The following is a 22,260-nucleotide window of genomic DNA, read 5'->3' on the forward strand; positions in this document are numbered from 1 at the left end:
TTTGGCAATTTTCCAAAGGAACAAAATTGTCCTTAGCAGACTGTTACTTCCCCATGGTTAAAACTATCATTTGAAAACAAACAGAATGTATGTTGATGATTTCTTTTTATTGTTTTCTTTTCTCTAAATACTGAAATAAATTGATTGACAAATGCCCAAACTCATCCATTTAAAAACTGGTTGGTTATGTCTGTCATGAAGCTTCTTCTGATTTATCCAAGAAGATTTAACCTTTCTTTCTTTTGACCTCACTGGGTTCAATCCTCAAAACTGAATATATCTTATCAGTTATCAATATATATATCAAATGGATTATAAATATACTTAATATATAAAATATTTGTTAAATCTCCTCAGTCAATAAAGACCTTTCTTATGGAGTGGCTTAGAGCACTTCTCTGTAAGTTCAACTAAGCCATTCATACTTGTTTGGTGATTAACTGATGTTGAATGGCCTGAGTAATCTTTCCCAAGGATCTCTGATATGTCATATAGAGGAAAGGATAGTAACTGGGATTCATAAGCAATGATGATCTTCATTAACATTAGTCAATACTGTGCATCTGCTCCCAAGAGTTTGGCTCTAGTTGGGAGAAATTTCTTCTTGCATCATAGTTATTGTCCCATTGATACTGATGCTGCTGTCAAATGAGACATCAATGGCTACCATGGAATCAACAATGAAACTATTAGTTGATAAGCTTTCTATAAGACAAAAATCATTGAAAATATTATGCCTTGTGTGGGAAATAAAAACAACAGTACAATTTAGATAGCTGGAATGATTATTTTCTCACTAACTTTGTAGCTGATTCCAAGACAGAACTGGTAGGAATACTTGGCTGTGTCATATAGAGTAAGCTGGGGGTGGGGAGAAGACCTCTCAGTTTAAAAAAATGAAATCTTCTGGATTCCAGTTTTATTCCGTACATTCTCAAAAGAAAATACATAGAATCATCCATAGAACAAAGAAACATACACGTGGTTGTTTTTGTGTTGCAGGAAACAGGGCTATCACAGCCTTTAATTTCGTTATAAGTAGGAGAAAGAGGAATTTCCTGCATAGCCCTCACCTATGCTTAAGACAGTGAAATAGAAGAGGCTCATGAGTCCTGGAGAAGAGAAGAGGGTGGCAGAAAACTTAGATAAAGTATAAGCATAAGAAACGCAGGACGAACAACCCAATACAGTGTAGGGGAAATGGTATCCTTCTCTTCAGTGGCAGAGGCACTGGTGAGTTGCCTCATGCTCATGCAAGCAACTAAAATTAAATTCAGTGAGTTTAAATACATTGAAATAGAAAGAGACTTGTTGGTAAGACAATGCTTAGTGCAAGAGAGAAGGAGATAAGAGAGAAAATGTTGGTAACTATGATCAAAAATTGTAACACACACACACACACACACACACACACACACACACACGGCACTGTTAAGGAGTGGACCTCCCAAAAATACCTAGCAAGAAAATCAATAAACAAGAACCAATTGGAAAGCAAATACAGCGCGGACAATATTGTATACATATTAAACACCAAACTATCAAGTACCCCTGAAAAGGGAATCAAATGAAAATTTAATGAAGATCACTGACAAAAACTATCAGAATTCAAAAGCTTTAAAATGACAGGAAGCACAAATTAAACAGGCTCAGAAGGAAAGTGATTGAAGTACAAAGCAACTGTCAAGCAAGGTCGAACACCCCTACAATTGTCATCCCTGAGGAAAAGTATTGAATGGACAGATAGTACTCTTCTTCAATTCTTTTCCCACCACGCTGATAATGTATTCTGATGAGAACAGCCTAAGAGAGGGAGGGTTTATTTGGCTCATTAAAGTCTATCATGGCAGGGAGGTCATAGCAATGGGAGCTTGGGACAGCTGGTCACATTGATCCCTAATCAAGAATAGGACCCAGGCCATGGGAAATGTGCCACTATAGTGAGTGGCTCTTTCTACCCAAATTAACACAATCAATATAATTCCTCATAGGAATGCCATGTTTTATGCAATTCTAGATTATGTCAAGTTGACGATTGATAACAACTCCACGGAATTAATATTGAAAAGCTCCAGAAGTAAAAAAATAAGTTTGAATGTAAACATGATGGGATCTGGAAGAAGAGTTCTACATCTTCTTCTGAAGGCAGCTAGTAGAAGACTGACTTCCAGGCGGTTAGGGTGAGTGAGGGTCTTTTTTTTAAGGTTTATTTATTATATGTAAGTAGCTGTTAGAGCAGGGCATCGGATCCTGTTACAGATAGTTGTGAGCCACCATGTGGTTGCTGGGATTTGAACTCAGGACCTCTAGAACAGTCAGTACTCTTAACCACGGAGCCATCTTTCCAGTCCCTAGGGTGAGGATCTTAAGTTCACACCCACAGTGACACACTTACTCCAACAAGGCCACACCTCCTAATAGGGCCACTCCCTGGGCCAAGCATATACAAACCATCACAGGTAGTGATGACTCTTTACAGCTCCCCACACTGAGGTCTCTTACTTAAACCCAGACCTCACAGATTCAGCTTGTCTAGCTACCAGCCTGCTCCAGGGATCTTGTGTCACTTCCTCCTGTGAGCTAGGATTACAGGTTGGCCTGGAGGCTTGCCAGACATTCACATGAGTGTTTGGGATCAGAATTTAGTCTTCACCCTTGTGTTGTAAGTGCTTTACTTGATGACATATCCCCCCAAGCACAGTAAAACAGGTCTCTCAAGAGTGAATATAGAAATGTCTTTCAAATCTGATATAGAAAAAAGTTAAGTAAAAAAAATAGAATATTAGTGAAAAAGGAAAATAATTAATGCTAGCAGAACTATTATGCTGTAACGTTTCCCCAATTTTTCAGAAAAAAGACATTGCTCATAGAGATGAAAGTATAATCAATATAATAATACAAATATATTTTAATTATGTAAATATATACACAATGTATAACAATAAGACAAAATTGAGCCCAAGAACATCACTCATGTCAATGGTATGAATGGACTTTTTATTTAAAGAGAAATATTTCAAATTGATTTATAAAGCCAAGCTCAACTCTATACTGTATGTGAGAGAAGCTTTTTAAATGAGTGTGTAAATAAAACCATACTTGTAAAGGTATAGGTAAGATTGATCAGGCCAAATGAAAGTACTCAAATACAGCCCCTCGTAGGAGAACCATTTAATGGGCGAGGCTCCAGCATAGGCTGATTTCATCTTTTGCTACTTTATCATTCACTCTGTTCTAGTCATGCCAGTTGTCTCCCTGTTGTTTTGAGATGTTTACTATTCCTTTATTGCTTTCTCCTCCAAGTACCTACTTGTTTTCTATTCCTCCCCTTAGAGAGACACGCCAACCATGTATAGTGAGATGGCCATCCCTATCACTGCAATATCTATGGCTCTTGTCACCATGTGTCATACATTGTGTATTGGTCAGTTCTGGTTGTAACAACATTCCTCAGACTGAGTGACATAAACAATAGAAACTTATCCATTGCGTTTTTGGAGGTTAGAAGTTTCAGATCATGGTCACCTAGTACTGGAATATTGAGAAATACTGTTGTCCTGCCGTGTGCACTGCCACCATCTTGTAGCTCATGTGACCTTTCCTTTGACTGTGCCTCAAAGGAATTTCTTCTCCTGTAAGGTCATCATTCCTTATCAGTTGAGGATTATGACCATGCCTATGACCTCGTTTAATCTTAATGTCCTAAGCGTCTGTGATAATTAATCTTAAATGCCAGCCTGATTGGAAGGAGGAATGCTTAGATGATTAGTAGAGCTCACCTCGAGGTGTATCTGTGAGGAATTTTCCAAGCATGACTAGGTCATGAGGACTCTGATCCAATATTAGGAGTTTAGCAATACGATGGTATTATTGGGAAATGGTGTACAAAACTGTCTGATGCTTGTACAAAAATGATATAAAGAACATGTTCCTATGGCCATATTATTCTTCCCAAATAATAAACAACCAGGATCTGAACCATCTGAAAACAGGAGCCCGAGTAAGCAATTATTCCCCCTAGTTCTTTCTGTTAGGCAATGTGGTCAAAGCTTTCAGAACTAACTTGCGCAAGACCTGTTTCCAGGTGCACTCACATCATGGGCTATGGCTTCCTCACTGGCCTTTTGGTAGAAAACAACTTGGTTTCTGTCATGACTTATTTGTTTACCATCTACCTGGTGTGGGCTCTACAGCTGCAAGACTCTTCATTCTGTTCACTGCTTTTGTCTCTGCTTCCTCAAACATAGCCCAACATAAAAAACGCTTCCTAAAAATGGTTCTATGTCAAAATTACTCCCCGAGTATTGTGTGTCCTTGTCCTTGATCCTTTCTCTCTTATCTCTAAAGCACAGACAATATATAAATCTGATTCACAACTTCGTTTGGGAATTAAATGCGACAATTCAGGTACAAGGCTCCATACTTAATCTGACATATTGTAAGGTCACAAGATACCCTTGGTATCATCACTAATATCACAATTATATTAGGGTTGATCCTTACCAACATTCTGCATTATGAGCAAGCTGGACAATTAATATAGTATAGATTTGAACTGGCTCCACATGATCTAAAGGGACAATCATTGGTTCTACAAGGTGCCACACACAACATTTTCGTTTTCCTTTGTCTGCACTTTTAAACACTTTTAAGTGAAATTTGAGATGCTTATGTGGCTTCAGAACAAAGCGATCCATGCCTTTTGTTTTATAGCTTGTGTGGGTAGTTAACATCCTGTTCTGACATCCTGTTTCAAGTTTTATAATGGGACTGCTTTCTGACCCACACACGGCTCAGTTTCCTTGTTATGTGGGAAAACTCTTAAGTTGACAAGGGAGGGAGATAGGACTTTTTGTTTAGTTCTCCACACAGACCCACCTCCTCTGGAATGACCTTGCAAGTTCTAGACTTAGCCATAGCTAGAGGTAGGCACCCCCTTGGGAACCCCTGAGAATAAGAAACCCACCAATCTACTTCTCAGAATTCTCTCTATTTCATTTTTACCTCCAGGAAAAGAAAGCATTAGACCACCATCCTCTTATCACCACTTCTCTGGTCTCCATCCTTACTAACACAACAATGCCTGCAGAATTCTTGGTCCAAATTGAAACTCCCATTGAATCTTGACTCTGTGAGCTTCCCTTTTGGGTAACAACTAATTGCCACATGAGACACAGTCAGGCCTGTAGACACTAGCATTCCAGCCAAGTTTGAGCTGAGTCACTCATTTGTGGTGGGGTCAGAAAGAGGAGGCTGTCCAACACCAGCTGACAAAACAACTTTATTGAACATTCAGGTCCATGGCATCTCTTCCAATCACCTAACCCAAGAGGGAGAGCCTACTTCTCTACAGAGAAGGCAGCTGCAGACGCATGGGCTGCCTACACAGATACACATGTAATATGCTTGACGAGAGAACTTGAAGCTTCTGGATCCCCATCTGATTTGTGTCTCTTGTTCTTCCTTTGAGAAACAAAGGAATCGAGAGCAATATAATTCTTATGACGAAAATCCAGAGAAAAGACAAACCTTGAGCTATATCTTTAAAAAGAAAAATGAATGAAGCATGCTTGGAAAACATCAGATAGGCACCGCTATTGCTTACGTCTGCCAGAAGATGGGGCCACGTGCACTTGTCTAAAGTCCTTTGCAAACTGCAGAGGTTGGAAGGGAAAAGGGACATATGTGAAATTCATACCACAGGATGCATTTATGGTAGGTTTTCTTTTTTTACTCTCTCTCTCTCTCTCTCTCTCTCTCTCTCTCTCCTTCCTTCCTTCCTTCCTTCCTCTCTCTTTTCTTTCTTCCAATCACTGTGCATTCTTGGGAAACTATCAGAGAGTCCCCACTTTCCTTTTATTTTTAAGTATATGTAATAACAACCTCTCAAGTTTGGCTTTGAAAATGAATAAAGCAAAAGCCATGGCCCTTCCTCTAGGCTGTCATTTCAGTTTTTTAATCCATAAAAATAGAAGTTTAATGACATCTACTATACGCATTTGGTGGAGCCTTATTTTAAGCCATAGAAAGCCTCAGAAGAAAGGTAAAACACCAGCCAACAAAGAGGTATTATCTATCTTCAGGGACTGGCTTGAGAGATTTCATTATCACATCACTCCCACATCAGGGAGGTAAAACAACAAAAGGCAGGAAGCAAGGACCATTTGTGAATGGGTAGAGGAGGGCTTTGAAAGGATGAGCTAGAGGCAGGGGGAAGTAAGGAGGAACAGGAAAATGGTACGCCTTATTTTCTCCAGCTTTGTAATTTACTGTATTCAACCTTTGATATGCTCTATTAAGTATCTGTTTTCTTCCTTTATTAAAGGACTAATTTCCCCCTCTTACTCAACTTCTCTGCTTTAGTCTAAAGAAAAAATTGATTGCAATAAAATACAACGATAATTTCCATGACAATATCGAGAGTTTCAAAATCAAGCTCACAACTTCTGAGCGCAATTATGTCACAGCTCCTGGAAAATTGGCCTCACAGAACAGATTGTGCTAAATCCTAAGCTTGTTCCTAATCAGGGCACAGCATACAGAGTGCCTTTGTCAGCAAAGGGGGTGATTTTGATGAGCTCCATTGAGGGTTGGACCATCTTCTCTCAGACATCTTGTCAGTCCTGAATACCAGGAATTTACAGATTTCTGTAGTACACTTTAGCATCTGGTTAAGGTTCAAAAGCAAGTGGTTTGACCATGACTAATCTTACTTATTTTAGAACCATTGTCTGGAGAGAATCTGATATACTGTCTCTGGTGGAAGTTGTCACCCAGTTCACATGCATGTACACACCAGACAGACAGACAGACAGACAGACAGACAGACAGACAGACAGACACACACACACACACACACACACACACACACACAGAGAGAGAGAGAGAGAGAGAGAGAGAGAGAGAGAGAGAGAGAGAGAGAGAGATTTGTACAGTTGTATATAGGATATCTACTGGCTAGAGACACTTGTCTTTTGTCTTAGTATGTGGCTGCCTGAAAGAAGGATTTTTTGGGGGGCTCAATTCAATGCCAAGTTCTGAGTCATGCTGTAGTCTGGTGGTGAGAGCAGTAGTGTTGTCAAAGATGCTAAAGCCTGGGATGACCTAGTGAGGTCCCCATAAAGCCCAACATCCTGCTAGCTTACTGACAACATAGTCACAGTGATAAGAGCAGCCACTCAGCCAGGAATGTTTCAGATGAAATCCTTGCTCAAGATTTCAGATGAGATAAAGGTCAGCTGGCTTGCTGAGCCACTGTCACCAACCAGTTATAAAAAAGACTGCAATCGCTTTCATTGTCTTCTTTCTACCAAAGGGTACAGAAATGAAAAATGTTCCAGTTATTAACAATCGTCCCTCGAGAATGCAGGGCACGGTGCTATGTTGGTTATAAATAACCTCATCCCACCTTTTGGTTTCATTTGGGACATCCCGATGGGGTGTCATTAGTATAAGCCTGTATACTTTCCTAAAATGGCAGTGACCTGAGTACCTGTAGCTAGCACAGTGCCAAGCACAAGGCGAAGACACTCAATACAGGTGAATCATTATTATTCTCCTCATCTCCTTCAACAGATTAAAGCATGGAGAAGCTCCGGGACACAATGGAATCAATCAACTCCAGTAATTTTCAAGTGTTTTAAAGTCATGAATAACAATGAACAGAAACCAAAGTGTGATCAGAAGCCCAAACTTGTAGAATAGACGCAAGAGAGATGTTTCTGGATAACATAACAGGGACATAAAAGGTAAAGGATCTTTGCCTTCGAGGTCTTTGTTCCCTTTCTTTTGCCCTGGAATGCTGCTGAAGGGGTTTCTAGAACCTTAAAAATCCCAACATTGGCATTCTGATAACCATTCATTTTAAACCTAGCCCAGATCTTGAATCAACAGGCTCTGAGAAAGAAAGATTCATACAGGAAGGAAGAGGCCATCATCTGCTCTATTTTTGTGGTAACAACACCGAGGTGTATATGATCACAAGGCTTGGTCGCAGGCAATGTAAGTCCCTCAGAATGTATTAAGCCGGTAGCAGAGACAGACATCTTCATAGATATAATGACTAAGGCATTCTTGGCTTAGACTCAGATGTGTGGTCTAGAGAGTCTTACAGGGCTCAGAAAGTGCTAAGAATCTAGACAGGTTTGTGGGGCAGCTTGAGGGAGACATGGGAAATCATGACCTTTCACTCAGAGGGACCTCTTAGGGAAAAAGTGTAGATCCAAGAATTTGTAGAAAGATAAGAAAACTGTATCTCTACCAATTTGCCAAGGCATTATTAGTCTAGTAGAGACATCATGGGAAGAGCATTGACACTGCAGGGCAGGGGAAGAGATGGACTTCTTCAAATGAGATACTCTTGGAGACTTAGCATAGAGAAAGCAATGCTAAGAGCCATAGAGACAGGTTCTGGGAAGAGTAATCAAGTTCTAAGCATAAAATGAAGGGCCTAGTGCGAGGAAGCAATTGAGAGATGATTAATGTAGTTCAGCAGGACATGACAAAGCCTCAGGATAGATAGGTGTTGCAGCGGAGTGGGAAGGAAGGAAAAGCTGTGGAAGCAACAACAACTTGATTCAGAGAATAGAGTGGGAGAGACAGAAGACCTGAGGGTGAGGGCAAGATGAGAAGCTCACTCCGCAGGCCAGCAGGTATTACTGACATTCACAGAGAAGCATGGAGGTGGATTGGGTTTTGATCTGTATGAATGTGTGGGGATCTTGGGATACTAAGTAGGTAGATGCAGAAGATTCTAGCTTCAGGTTGATTCCAGGGTCTATCAATCCCGCCACTCCTAGCTTGGTGACTTTGAAAAGATCATTTAATTTTTCTTCCGACTCTTCTGACAGTTGTGCAGCTGAACTCAGCAAGATAAGACTTATCAAATGTTTAGGTCAGTGAGCAGTACGCAGCAACTGGATATTTTCTGTCTCATAGACCCACTAAGTTTGGAAGGATGGAATCATTCAAATTAAGGAGTTAAGATGAACATATTTAGGTCACCTTGCAGATGATAATTGATGGTATTATGTTGAAAAGGACAGAGATGACAAATCTTTAAATTATACAGAGCTGTTTATTGCTGCCAGCAGTTACCCATGGGACTCAGGAGAGATTCAGAGCCAAACCACACAGTTTACTAACGCAAGAGGTGTGAAGAACAATATGAAGAAAGAAATAGAAATAGAAAACTTCGGCGATTATATATCTGGGTTTCAATTCCCATGAGGACTCCACAGATGATGAAGCACGACAGGCAGGAGTTTGACTTCTCCTATATCAAAAACAAGGGAGTTGACAATTAAATCAGTTGAATGCTTTCCCTTTGATAGTATTCTATGATCCTGAGCCTCTGTTTCAGTCCTTATCTTACTACACAAATGGTAATTAATATAGAGTAAGGTAATTTGGACCTAAGAACAGAGCTGCCTGAAATACCCAACTCTGTACTGGAAGCTAATGGTCATGCTATCACCAATGTCATTAAGAATTCAGGGGATGGACAAATATGGAAGAAAGGAGAAATGGGGTCATTTATGTAGTTAAGATGCTGAGGCTTTAGTTGTTGTTGTTGTTGTTGTTGTTGAATGTCCTTGTATTCAAGTGATACTGACAAATTATGTCCTTGGAAAAAAATCATTTCCAACTTCATCTTGGCAAGGTGGGCAGCAGAAGTATCTTATAGTAGCTTAGGTCACTAGGCATTGGGTCACTGCTGCAGAAGAGCAAGCATACCATATAGCACAATGATAGACATGGGAAAGGAAGTGGCAAGAGGTGGCCAGCATGGACAGCATGAGAGGACTGTAAGAGACCCCAGGGAAATAAGAACAAAGAAATGGTTGTTGGAGAACAATCATTGTTACCAAGTGCCCCCACTTTGCACTTTTACATGTATTAGGGGTTATCACCCTTGGTTTTCTTTTTAAACCCTTGAGCTCTATTGTTCTAGGACTATGGCCTTGAAGGCAGATTCCTGTGACACCACCCCCACCACGCACCCCAAATTTGGATGTGAGCATTATATATCAAGTGTAACTGGAAGCCAATTTGAATCCTATCACCCTCTTAAAGCACTACACACCATTTCTGATTTTCTACTTACAGCCCATCATGGTTTTGACCATTTTAGTATTTCCCGGAAAATTTGAATAAAAATGCAATAATTATAACAAAAGAATTACAGCAAAAAAACTTATTGAGTTTTAGACAAACTTTTACTCAGCTTAATCATAATTTTACTTTATAGGTCATATGATTTAAAACATAATGTATCTGGAGATTTGGCCCAGGGGGAAGACTTCTAAGCTAGGATTCAGAAAATCAACTCTAGAGTCCTATACATCGTTCTTGCTTTGTGACCTTGAACAGGTAAGAACTTCTTTGGGTCAGAGATTTCTCCATGATCAGCGAAGTGGAGAATCTTTCTCCTGCATCTGGTCTGAAATGTGGTGAGGGACAAAAGAGATAAAAGCATTGAATATGATATAATGCAAAGATTTACTATTAGAAATATACAGAATGTAAACAGGGCTGTTTCTAAGTTATGATTAAACTTTGGGAGTTCTTGAGTTTGGGGAGATGGTATGGTGATTAAGAATACTGGCTATTCTTCTTGAGGACCCAGGTCCCATACTTAGCACCCACATAGCAGTTCATAGCTCTCTGTAACTCCATTTTGTTGGGAACCAACATCCTCTTCTGCTAGCACAGGCTCATATAAGGAAAACAGTCAAAATATATGCAACCAAAATAAAAATAAATGAATTAAATTAAATAAAAACGAAAATAAACATTGGTAGTCCTTACTAGTGTAAGCAGGCATTCAGTTTCTTGATAGATCACTTTTAGTAAAACTTAAAATACTAATTTCTGTGGTTAGCAACAGATCTACCAAAAATTATTTTAGATAGATTTTTCTAAGAAACAAATATAGGGTCTTCAAAAAAAAGTTGATTTCCTGTGGTGTTGGATGTTCATGGGTTCAACTCATCACTCAGGTGTCTAGACTGATAGAGTACTTAGAATTTATGATGTGTTGGTCAGAATATGCGAGTAAACATTACTCTGAGGCTCTTCACTTTTCAGTAGGATTCCCAATTTGAAATGACATTTCTTACTTCTATCCATAGAACCAGGGAATGCTGTTCTAGGGAGCTAGAGAACTGAAAACCTTTAGACATCTATAGCTAAAGGTGCCTTTCATTAACTTGGTGTAACGTTGGACTCCGATTATGTTGATGGAGTCATCCTGCTTTGTGTTGTAAAACTGACGTTCATTGAACACTGTCCTGGTATTAAGAATGATGACCAATGTAGATGCAAACAAAGTCTTAGCAAGCTCTTTGCTTTTGAATACCACCAGAAATATACACTTGATATTCTATGAGCTTCAACTGATGTGGGGGAAATAGATCCCTGGAAGTAGCATGATCTTTGGAGCTGTTGCCCGTGAAGAGCCAGAGGAGGAGAGATATGCTAGGCTATGAAGACAGGCCGGTATGCAGCAGAACTAGGCAAGAGCTAACCAGCTAAAGGTGTGTGCCCTCCCAGGCATTATTGACTATACTGCAGAACCAAATATGAGGTAAGATGGTTGGGAAGACAGCATCTAGGTAGACAGACAACCAGTTACAAAGTACTGGTAGGGAAGGTTGCTATTGGACAAAGAAGGCATCAGAGGAGAAGAGTTAGGCTCAGGAACTCTTCAATGCTGGCCTTCAGCTCTGAGATTCTCAGAGCAGTAGAGAACCAGAGAATAAGGGGGTCACCTACAGCTAGTGAGAAAGATCTGTTACTCTGTCTACCTGCTCAGGCCTGGATTCAGCCTAACCCCTACCCCACAATGACTGGGTCACCATGGACAAGGTTTTTACCTTCTGTGTACATGAGAAAAGCTTTGGCCAATCACCTTTGTCTACTTGATTGGATTTAGAATCACCTAGATGACGTATGTTTTCGTGTACCTAGAAGGATGTATACAGAGATTTAGCTGAGGAATGAAGACCTACCCTGAATGTGGGTGGCACTGTGCCATCCTCTCAAGTCCTGACCTGAGAAAAAGGAGAAAACCTTAATTACTCACATTAGCTGTCTGCTTCTTGACTAGTCCATTGTGACTGCTGCTTTGTGACCCTGGCTCTATGTCTTCCTAATGACAGATTTTAGTTTAAATTCTGAGTTCTCCAAAAAAAAAATTCTTTAAGTTGATTTTGTCATATAGTTTGCCACAGAACCTGAAAGGTTACTAGGAGGAGGAACAGCAATAGACAATTACTGTCTGAAGTACACGGAGTTAACTTGCACAGAGAACTTGATGCTGGGTCAGCGGTATCCTGCCAGGGCTACAGAATATGGGGCCATGCTGGATTCTGGGGTGTGGGGAGGGGCCTTCTGACCTTCCTAGTTCAGCCTAGCCTACCCTGCAATGTCACCTAGGCAGCCTCTGATAGAAGCTTTTGCAGACAAAGGACTCCGTGCACCCAGGGGACCTGAGCAGTGTCCTTTTTTTGTTTGCTTCACACAGCTTCCTTTTCTGGCCACAGCTGGCTGGAGGGTAGGCGGGCTCTGAGTAGTGAAGCTCCCCCAACCCCCACCTCTTTTTACTGCTGAGTCATCCTGCCAACCTCCCCTGGCTGGTGTGACTGAGTTCCAGGAGGAGGAGCCAGTTCGGCAGCAGTGGAAAGTTAGACTGGGTGCTGCCTTTTTATTTAGCAGGGGATCAAAACTCCTCTGATGTAACAATAGAGGTGGGTTTATGGGGAGGGTGGGCCTTTTGCCAAAGCTTGTTCTGACAGAGCATGCCGGGAGAGGAGGGGCTGTTGTCGCTGGGGCCTTTTGCCAAGAACTCACCTCAGCAGTTCTGAGCAGGAGGCAACAGACTAAGGAGGGCTGTGGTGGTGATTTTATAAGGATGACCCCCGTGGGTGGTTGAGATTCTGTCTCTCTGCCTCAACTCCCCAGCTCTGCAAGCTGATGCAAATAACTTCAGACTTCTCCAAACATTTGGTTCGATCCAGGCTCCATATAAACAAGCTTTCAAAATGCCCTGCCATTTGATGCCGACCAATTTAGACCCGGGTTTCTTTTTCTTCCTATTTAACCTGTGTGGACACTGAATCTCACTGAGGTCATAAGAGGGCACATTACAGAGTTGGGGGACAGTTAGCAACACAAGGGGTAGTTCTCTGGAGGTTGCCGTGACAGGGTTGTATCTGACAGTGAATCTCACAGGCAGTTGTGTGCAAAGTCACAGGGCTTACGTACCGCATCTCCCCATTGGTGCTATTCCTGTGATTTAGTCTTTCAAGTCAAATAGCACAGCAACACAATCTAACATTAGCCAACTGGACTGGTATAAGTGATCAGAGATTCCAGACATTATCCTGGCTGTTCTTGCTTCTGAACTTCCTTAGGCTGACCCTGTTTTGTAACAGAATGACCACCAGTCTCTGTTGCCTTATTTCGTGGTTTAGAAAGCCAGTGCAGCCAGTGCATAGGGCAGATGTTTCACAAATTCCAGAAAGGCTTACCTCATTTAAAGTAAGGCTTTCAAGTGTTTTAACACCTACAGTTTTTAACTCCATGTGGGTCAATCACTTGTAATTCCCGGAAAGAATCTTCTCTAAGGCAACCCAGAGCTGGGCCAATTTGCTTGCCCAACTGGTGCCCTGGTTCTGTGAATGTTCCTTGGTGTAGCAACTTAAGAGTTTCCAAAATGACCTTTTTCCTTCTCTCACTCATGAGAACCCGATCAAGCTGTGGAAACCCAGTGTGTGTGTGTGTGTGTGTGTATGTGTGTGTGTGTGTGTGTGTTTCCTTGCTCACCATCACAATCAAATTACAGGGAAAGCAGGTGTTGACAAACACTGGCACTATACAAAATTAATTATTTAAAAAAAAAAAGTGACCCAGTTTCCTGTGGCATGTCATTTCGGGACTCCCAGTCAGCCCTTCCCCCCTACAGAGTGAATCTGAGACTCCAGGGGTGATGTCAGTTCATTCTGCAAGCGACAGGGAGATGGGTTGGCAAGATCCGCAGTGTGCGGTCAGGTCTCCCGCTGCCATTTGGGCTCCTATCAGCGACACCGTCGAGACCATTAATCTTCAACTTGGAGCCTTCTTGGGGCTTTTGAGTTTTCTTGTTTTGTTTTGTTCGGGGTGTCATTCAAGATTCCTTCAGAGAAACCTGTGTTGGAGCAGGAAAATGCTACGTGAATTATGTCCTCGTGAAGTCACCATCTGGACAATATTCATCTTGCTTAACGAAATACCAAGGATATCTTGCAGACCAGCTGCTGCAGGGCCAGAATGCAGCACACTAGTGACCGCAGCCATAAACCAACATGCAATCAAGTGTAATTAACGCGCCTGGTGCCATTTCAGAGGCCAACCCCCACAGTCCACTCACACCTCAGCTGGCTTTTCTTTTTATCGGATGTGACTAGGCTTTCTGTTTTTGTTTTACTTTGTCTTCTCACTTTTCAGGTTGGGGGATCCTGCTCTTTGGCTTTTATCGGCCCAGCATCTAAGCCGTAAGTACTATCACGGGGCTGGTGGAAATGGGCGTGGTTGTGTGCTGAAGGCACACAAACAATACATCACTGAGCTGCATTCTGTGGCCAGAAAGGGCCTATTGTCCTGGACAACCGAGTCTGCTCTGCAGATGCCTCTCACTGGCTGGGCAAGGCCAGACCAAGGAACTGGACTGCATCGTGTCTTGTAGCAGATGAAAGAAATGGAGGGACCCCAGCACCAAGCCTAGTAAAAAATAGACCCCCCCCCAAACAACCTTGACATTTTCATCAGCAGAATTTCCCAGCTCTTGCTTCTCCTGGACACGCCCACCTGCCCTTGAAGTGGTGAGAGAGAGGGCATTAAAGACACCTGCCCCTGAAACTGAGATTCTGAGAGCTGTAAGTACTTCTTTGGACAACGGTCAGTTAGTGCTATGGGCTAGGAGGTGGAAGTGCTGATGAGCTAGAAGTAGCAGTGGTGGTTACCTGCCCCGCCCCAGAGCCTCCTTGGAGCTCAGTAAACCCTGGAGCCCTGTAAGGCATTGAGAAGAAGAAATAGAAAGCCTTACTTAGCCTGAGTTCAGGGACACCAGGGAAAGACACACCTACTCCTCCAGAGCTTTACAGCTATGTGCACGAGGGAAGCACATGCTGCCCTAGTGACCTTGCTGTGGTCACAGCAGCCTGAGGCATATGGCTGTGAGAGCTTATCCACTCTGTCACTTCTACTCAGAAGTAGATTGGAGGCAGCAGCAATTAAAGGTTTCCAAGGCCCCTGAGTGTCGTTAGGGGCTTGTCACTGCCTTTCTCCAGCTCCACGATGAATGGCTCCCAATTGTCTCCTATCAAATTAAAGCTCCTTATCATAGGCTGTAGCATCCTCTGCTAATTGGTTCCTTCTTCCCTAATTCATCTTTTATTCCAAAGCACCTTGTCCCTTCATCCAAGAGCTGGGTCTCCAAAGCCTTCTAATTGCTAACCCTCTTCAAATCAATTCTATTCAACAGATGTGCCTTGGATTTCCTCTGCAGAGTTAGGCCCTGAAAATGGGAAGGTAGTTAGGTAAGTGAGTCAGATGTCACAGGCTTTATAACCAAGACATTTTTATATTGATGGAAGCAGGAGACTTAGGTTTGAGTCGTGGTCTGTCTTTAGAAGCTGATTCCTGAATTTTTGTTCAGGAAGCTTGGGCCTAATGATGTAGACTTGCTGTAAAAATTCAAGATTTTATGTATGCATGTATGTATGTCTATATTTACCATCTCAACTGTGTTTTATACCAATTTTATGTTTCACCTGCATATTTTACTAATACATCATGAGTGAGTATGTGTGTGTGTCCCATAAGAGCCTATCATCACTTTAGGAAGGGCTAGTCATTACTATCTACAGAAATCGATTAAGCCTTCTTAGAGGAGGAGAGAGTGAGTGGACTTTTCCTGCTCCTTCGTGAACCAAGGAGGCAGAAAACAGACAGGCGGGCCAGTGAGCTGGCTCAGTGAGTAAAGGCACTTGCTGCGAAGCCTGAGAATCTGAGTTTAATACTGGCCTCGAAGTTGTAAGAGAGAAATAGCAAACTCCTGAAAGTTGTCCTGACCGCCATATACTTATTCCCAATAACTAAATGCAATATAATTCTTTTTGGGGGTGGGCCAAGGTCTCCTGTGTAGTCCTAGACAACCTGAAACTTGGTATGTAGATCAAGCTGGTCTTACCCTCACATAGAGCTGTCTGCCTCTGCCTCCCAAGTGCTGTGATTAAAGGCCTGCACTGCTAAGTGTTACCTGTCTCCTTGTCTTTGTTCAGCATGACCCAGGATTTGAACCTTTCCCTTTCAACAACCTTTCAGCAGCCCTTGGCCTGTGGAGCAAATTCTGTACAATTACTTGATGCCCAGTTGGATACATCATTAGCAGAGGATCTAGGGATGGGGACAGGAAGCAACAGTCTTAGAGCAGCTTAACACAGGCAGAAACCTGACACCTTTTTTCCAGGTGACCTCAAATGAGTCATCAGGACTTTTGATCCTCCTCATATATCACAGCACAAAGGCCTCCTGTTCCTTGGGAGATTCTGAGAACTAGGGAGGTGGAAACACAAGAACTTTCAGGGAAGGGTGCAGCCAAGAGAGAACCTTTACTTCTCCAACTGGAAGAGCCTGTCCCGTTTATATTGGCTTGTTTGCCTGGAAGGGTCTGGAGCCTCTAGAGCTGTACACCTTCCTTCTTCCTGAGCAAATAAAACCTAGCTAGGCCATTGCCACATGCCACATGCCACAAATGTCACCGTTCCCATTCTGGATAGCAAGAGGTGGTGTGGATAGCAGTCAGGAGCACAACTCTAATATAATGCCTGAGAGCTCCTGGGAGGACAGAAAATACACTCGGAACATGGACACCTGCCAAAATCCCCCTGACACTGGTAATTAGGATCGAAGTTGAGCTTGCCTGCTTGCTTGCTTTCTCTGTCTGTCTCTGTCTCTGCCTGTCTCTGTCTGTCTTTCTCAGTCTCTGTCTGTCTCTTTCTCTAAGCTCTAAGTCTCTGTCTTTCAGTCTCTCTCTCTCTCTCTCTCTCTCTCTCTCTCTCTCTCTCTCTCCCTCCCTCCCTCCCTCCCTCCCTCCCCCCTCCCTCCCTCCCTCCCTTTGCACTGAGTACACTTATCTCACCCAACTAAGATATGCTCTGCACTCCCAAGCCTGAAGCATTCTGGTGAGAGATGGGAACCAGACACAGCAGGGGAAAATTCATGGAGAACTGATTCTTGCAAGGCACCATAGGGAACAGAGAGAACTGAGATCACAGTGGTGACCCTTTGGGTGAGAGAAGACTGTGTGTGTAGTTCAGCACTGGGTGTTTCATGTTAAAATTGAGACTACTGTCAAGATGAAATTCAGGGACACTGGAGATGAAGGGAGGCTATGTTCAAGGCTATAAGTCATCAGAAAATAGGCGTAACCAGTGAGTATGTACATGAAAGGCATATATGGAGCGTGTAGTGTGTGAGAAGTAAGGAGGGAGGCAAAGCAAGAGGTCTTGGCTGTAGAGAATGTGCTCTCTCACTAAGGACTCTCATGTGTCTGGGAGGGACATGAGCTTGGAAGTCTGATTCTAGAATGTTTCGCAGGTCACACTCTCACCAGATCCAAGTGGCATGAGATGTCTTCATCTTCCATCCTGTGCCTGTCACCCATGAACAACTAACTGACCCAAGAAGGCTGCTGGATGTTGTCCCTTCTTTCAGCCTTCCTTTCCCCCTCCTCTTTCACCCCCTCTGTGTTCATATCCCAGAAGGGGCTGCAGCAGAGCCTGAATGCTTGCTCCTGTCTGCTCTCTAGCTGCTGCTGTGGTGTGCGGCATCTGAGGTGAGATCTTTTGGTTCATCACAGAGGAGCAAATACCACGGTCTGAGACTTCTCTTGAGTTCAGTCTTTCTCCTCTTCTTCCCCCTTCTCCTGTCCCCGCCTCCTCTGTATTGTCTCTCTAACTTCATCATGCTATTGCAGTCAAAGTCTCCTCCTGCCCGTTTAATTCCTCGATTTATTGAACACTTCTGCCCACAGGATAGGAAGAGGTCAAAGCATTTCAGAAGAAAAAGATGATTTAGAAAGTCAAATTTTGCAATGGAAGACATGTGACACCTCATTCATGAAGGGGCCTCTGACTTCTGACTTTCTGACCTCGTGACCATCAACTCTGCTTATGTGAACCTTCAGTTGGCTCCTGTTCGTTTTTCCCTCTCTTACCAAAGCAGCTCTATAAGATGAGCCCTAGCCTGGTTTGTGTTTGAACCTGTGCACACAGAACAAAGGATAGGGCTTTTAGAGTGCTTGCCATGTTAAATATGTTGTAGAAGGCAATCTAAGATAATTTGCTTTTCTGTTGCTGTGATAAAACACTATCTGAGAGCAACTTATGGAAGAGAAGGTTTATTTCTTTGTTTGACTTACAGTTCCTCATTAAGGAAAGTCGGGTCAGGAACTCAAGGCAGGAACCTGGAGGCAGAAAACTGGAGCAGAGACCATGGAGGAATGCAGCTCACTGGCTTGCGCCTCATGACTTACTCAGCCTGATTCTCCTGCCTGGGAGGTCATACCATCCCTGGGTTTCCACATCAGTCACTAACCAATAAAACACCCCACAGCTTTGCCTACAGGCCCATCTGATAGGGGCATTCTCATGACTGAGGTTTTCTTCTTCCAGTTGACTAACTTGTGTGAAGTAAACAAACAAAAAAAAAAAAGAAACAGGAAAACTAAGAATATTTAGTTGTTTTCAAAACTAACACAAATCTGGCACAATATTTCACAAAAATGTCCTGTCAGAATACAAACATTTCACATTTCACAACATGGACCTTTCAGCAAAGCTGAAAATACACACTCTCCCACTTAGCCACTTGACCCCATGGTGTCATCTCTAATCTTAATCTCTAAGTACAAAATATAGGGAATAAGCTTACTTCATAAGTTTGTGATTCATATTAGATCAAACTGTCTATGTTTATAGTATCAGGCCCATAGGAAATGCTCAATAACTCAACAATTATCTTGTTTCTATGAGGCAGAGTGGGAATACAGGGAAATAACGTCTACTCCTAATGGTTAGGGACATGAAAACAGCTAGTGTTGACTGACCTTAGCAGTTGTGGGAAAATAATACTAAACACTTGGTGTAAAAGTTTTCCATCACTGTAGCAAAGTCTCCAAGAGAATCATCTTATGAGCAAGAACAATTTCTGTTGACTTGCATTTTGGGGGATTTCTGTCAATGGTCAGTTGGTTCCACTGCTTTTGGAACTATGGTAGGGCAGCACACAATACTGGAGCACATGGAGTGAGGAAACTGCTCACTCCCTGGCAGCCAAGAAAGAACAAGGGAGAGGGGGAGGGGACTGGGGTCTCAAAATTACTTTTGAAGGCATATCAGCTATGACCTAACTTCTTACCACTGGAAAGGAAGGTTCTATCTAAATGCTCAAACTACCTCCTAAGGGTTCTAGTGCCATGTTCTGAGGACAGCATGGACCTTTAGGAGTTATTCGGACCATAACACTTGTCACATTCTAGTACACAGAATATGCCTTTTCTTTGAATTCTCAGCAGAAGTCTTCAAGGAAGTAATTGCTATTTCACATGTCAAGTTGAAGAGATCAAGGCTCAGGGAACTTACACAAATCTGACAAAGGACACATAACCAATAAGTCACAGAGCTTATTTTCCAAACCCAAATTTACTTGACTGATCAGTCTAGCACGGACAAAGGAACAGGAGCAGGAGTGTCGTGCAGCTCGAAATAGAATGAATGTGAAAGGTAACGTGGAAAATGATGGGAAGAAAAGGCAATGGCCTGGGAAGATTAGTGTAGGCTGAGGAATGAGGGTTTCTTCCCACAAATACTAGAATATTCCTTCTGGAATCAGTATAGAGAGGTGTGGGAAGATGCAAATTATATCCTGTTTCTTGTCCCAGGTAGTTAAATGCTCAATAGGGTCCCACTGCAGGGAGCAGGGATAAGCAAGAAAGGGACTGGTGCTGGCTGGCTGTTGTCTGTGATCATTGGTGTTGAGGTTTGGTCTTGCTGTATATTGTAATGTTAAGTGTGGACTCCTATGACCTGGAATATGATTGCAGACTCAAGTGACTCTGCCCCCTCCCCCAAGTTTCTGATTGGTAAATAAAGATGCCAACAGCTAATACTGGGAAGAAGACACATAGGTGAGGTTTAGGTTTCCAAGGTTTGGGGTCAGAAGAGAACCATGAAGAGAAGAAGAAGGGGCAGGAGGAAGGAGAAGCCACCAAGGCCTAGGTGAGTCATGAAATGTGGCCCTGAGGACTGGCAAATTGGAATTAAGAGCAGCCCAGATGAAACATAGTAGGTAGTACGTAATAATTCAGGGTTATCAATAGGAAGATAGATTCTAATAGCTTAGAGGTAGGTATCTGCCCAGCTCTTGTGCTGTTTAAGACTTATTGTAAATATAAAAGCTGTGTGTATCTTTTGTCCTGGAACTAAATGGTCAAAGGCAATGTAGAAACTCCAGGATGGGATTAAATAATTTCTACAAAATATTGGAAATATTTTTTTGTCTTTTGTTCATGACTGGTGTTTGTAGGATTCCCAGCTCAAATATTAGTGTCTGGGCTCTCTGCAAACAGTAGGTGGGCTCTGCTGGGAGGCAAATTCTGCCCAAGAGAATGGTACTGACAGTGTTTGATACTTCTCTGAGAGAGTGTCCTGGGCTTGCTTCAGACAGCTGCTCTGGGCTATGAACTACTGCTGGGCTTAGTACTCCCATCCTAAGAGTCTGTGTCCTGAGGTTCAGGGGGGCTCTCCCAGAGTTGAGATACCTTACACAATTATCTGGCCTTTCAGAACTTCCATTTCCCTTTGCAAAGTGGGAAGAATTCAGAGGGATTTGCACAAACTGTTTGGAAAGATTGAGGCAGCACCTGTTTGTGAACAGCTTGAGATGGCTTTCAAAGCCTTCCTCTTCACCATCTCAATAAACCTCTTCCTTCTACTGCTACCCCAAAGTAAACACAATTACAACAGTAATTAAGTTTAATTGGGGAAACACATGTAGGATACAGAAGTAGGCACCGGGCTTATGGAAGTAAGTTTTACTCTTATCTCTCTCTTTTCCGGAGAGGAATTCCAGATGAAAACTAAAACGACTACTAGCAATTCAGGTCCCTCCACGCATCCACCTCAATAAAGCTTCTATGGTGGCACGTTACGCATGCAGAGCACTGGTGTCTTCTACTCTTGTTATTTTTACTAATCTTTAGAACGATCCTGTGTCAGAAAAATGCTTCCAAGGCCGCCTAGTCACTGATGTGGAACAGGCAGAAGTCTACTTACAGCCCCCAACTTTGAAGTAGTCCCTCTGAGAGCTAATCTAATTGTTAAGTTCAGTATTCACTCCTTCCAGACATGCTGTTTATGCAAGGTCAACCCCATGTCAAGGCCTTTATCACGGTGACTTTTTTTAAGTAGTCAGTGTCCTGGGCTCCTGCAGCCGTCTTGCTGTTTCCTAACTCACAGCCATCCATCCTTTTATGGCCACCAGAGAAAATGTTCTTAATGTCCCCCTCCATTTTTATGCCCTACCTATACCGTTCGATTGAGAAAACAACAACGTTGGTAATGCCTTCCTTGGATCTCTGAATAAAGATTCTATTCTCTCTTTCATTAAGGGAAATTCATACTCATGCCTTGAAATCTGTGGCTCCTACATAAAGCCTCTTAAAGCCATTACAAACCCGTCATTAGTAGTGTCTTCTACAGCTGTAGTCACAGTAACAGAAAGAGAACATGGTGATCCATGACACCTAAGCGTTCCTGGCATGAAAAGGTGGATTTTTAGCCATGTGGTTAATACTGAGGTCATCTGAGCTGGATTTTAGAGGAAGAATTGAATGCGTACAGTTCACAGTACCCAAGATTCACAAATGTCACCAAGAGAATGCCAATACTAATATCTGACGAAGTAGAAGAAACATCGTCTGAATAAACAAGGCAAGGTGGTATCTTTTGTTTCTGCAGACTGGGTTGCTGTCTGCTAGTTCATCTGGCAGTGATCCAGGCATCCTTCTGCACAGTGACATTTACTTATTATGTTAAAAAAGCTTTTATTTTAAGTGTGTATGCCACAGGTATGTGCATGTGAGTGCAGGTGCTTTTGGATACCAGATGTACCTGTTCTCTCTGGAACTGAACTTATAGGTAACATGGATGCTGGGAC

The 22,260-nt window shown here is 42.5% G+C and overlaps 1 long non-coding RNA gene across 1 annotated transcript; it reads left to right on the plus strand.

Annotated features, from left to right (window-relative positions):
* The first annotated feature begins 12,788 nt into the window (after positions 1-12,788).
* Positions 12,789-22,032, plus strand: LOC134481850 (uncharacterized). The gene is made up of 3 exons (XR_010057710.1): positions 12,789-14,915; positions 15,524-15,578; positions 17,641-22,032. It is a non-coding gene; the product is annotated as an uncharacterized LOC134481850 (long non-coding RNA).
* The last annotated feature ends 228 nt before the right edge of the window (positions 22,033-22,260 follow it).

The sequence above is a fragment of the Rattus norvegicus genome, chromosome 14, assembly GCF_036323735.1.
Source record: "Rattus norvegicus strain BN/NHsdMcwi chromosome 14, GRCr8, whole genome shotgun sequence".
Classification (NCBI taxonomy): domain Eukaryota; kingdom Metazoa; phylum Chordata; class Mammalia; order Rodentia; family Muridae; genus Rattus; species Rattus norvegicus.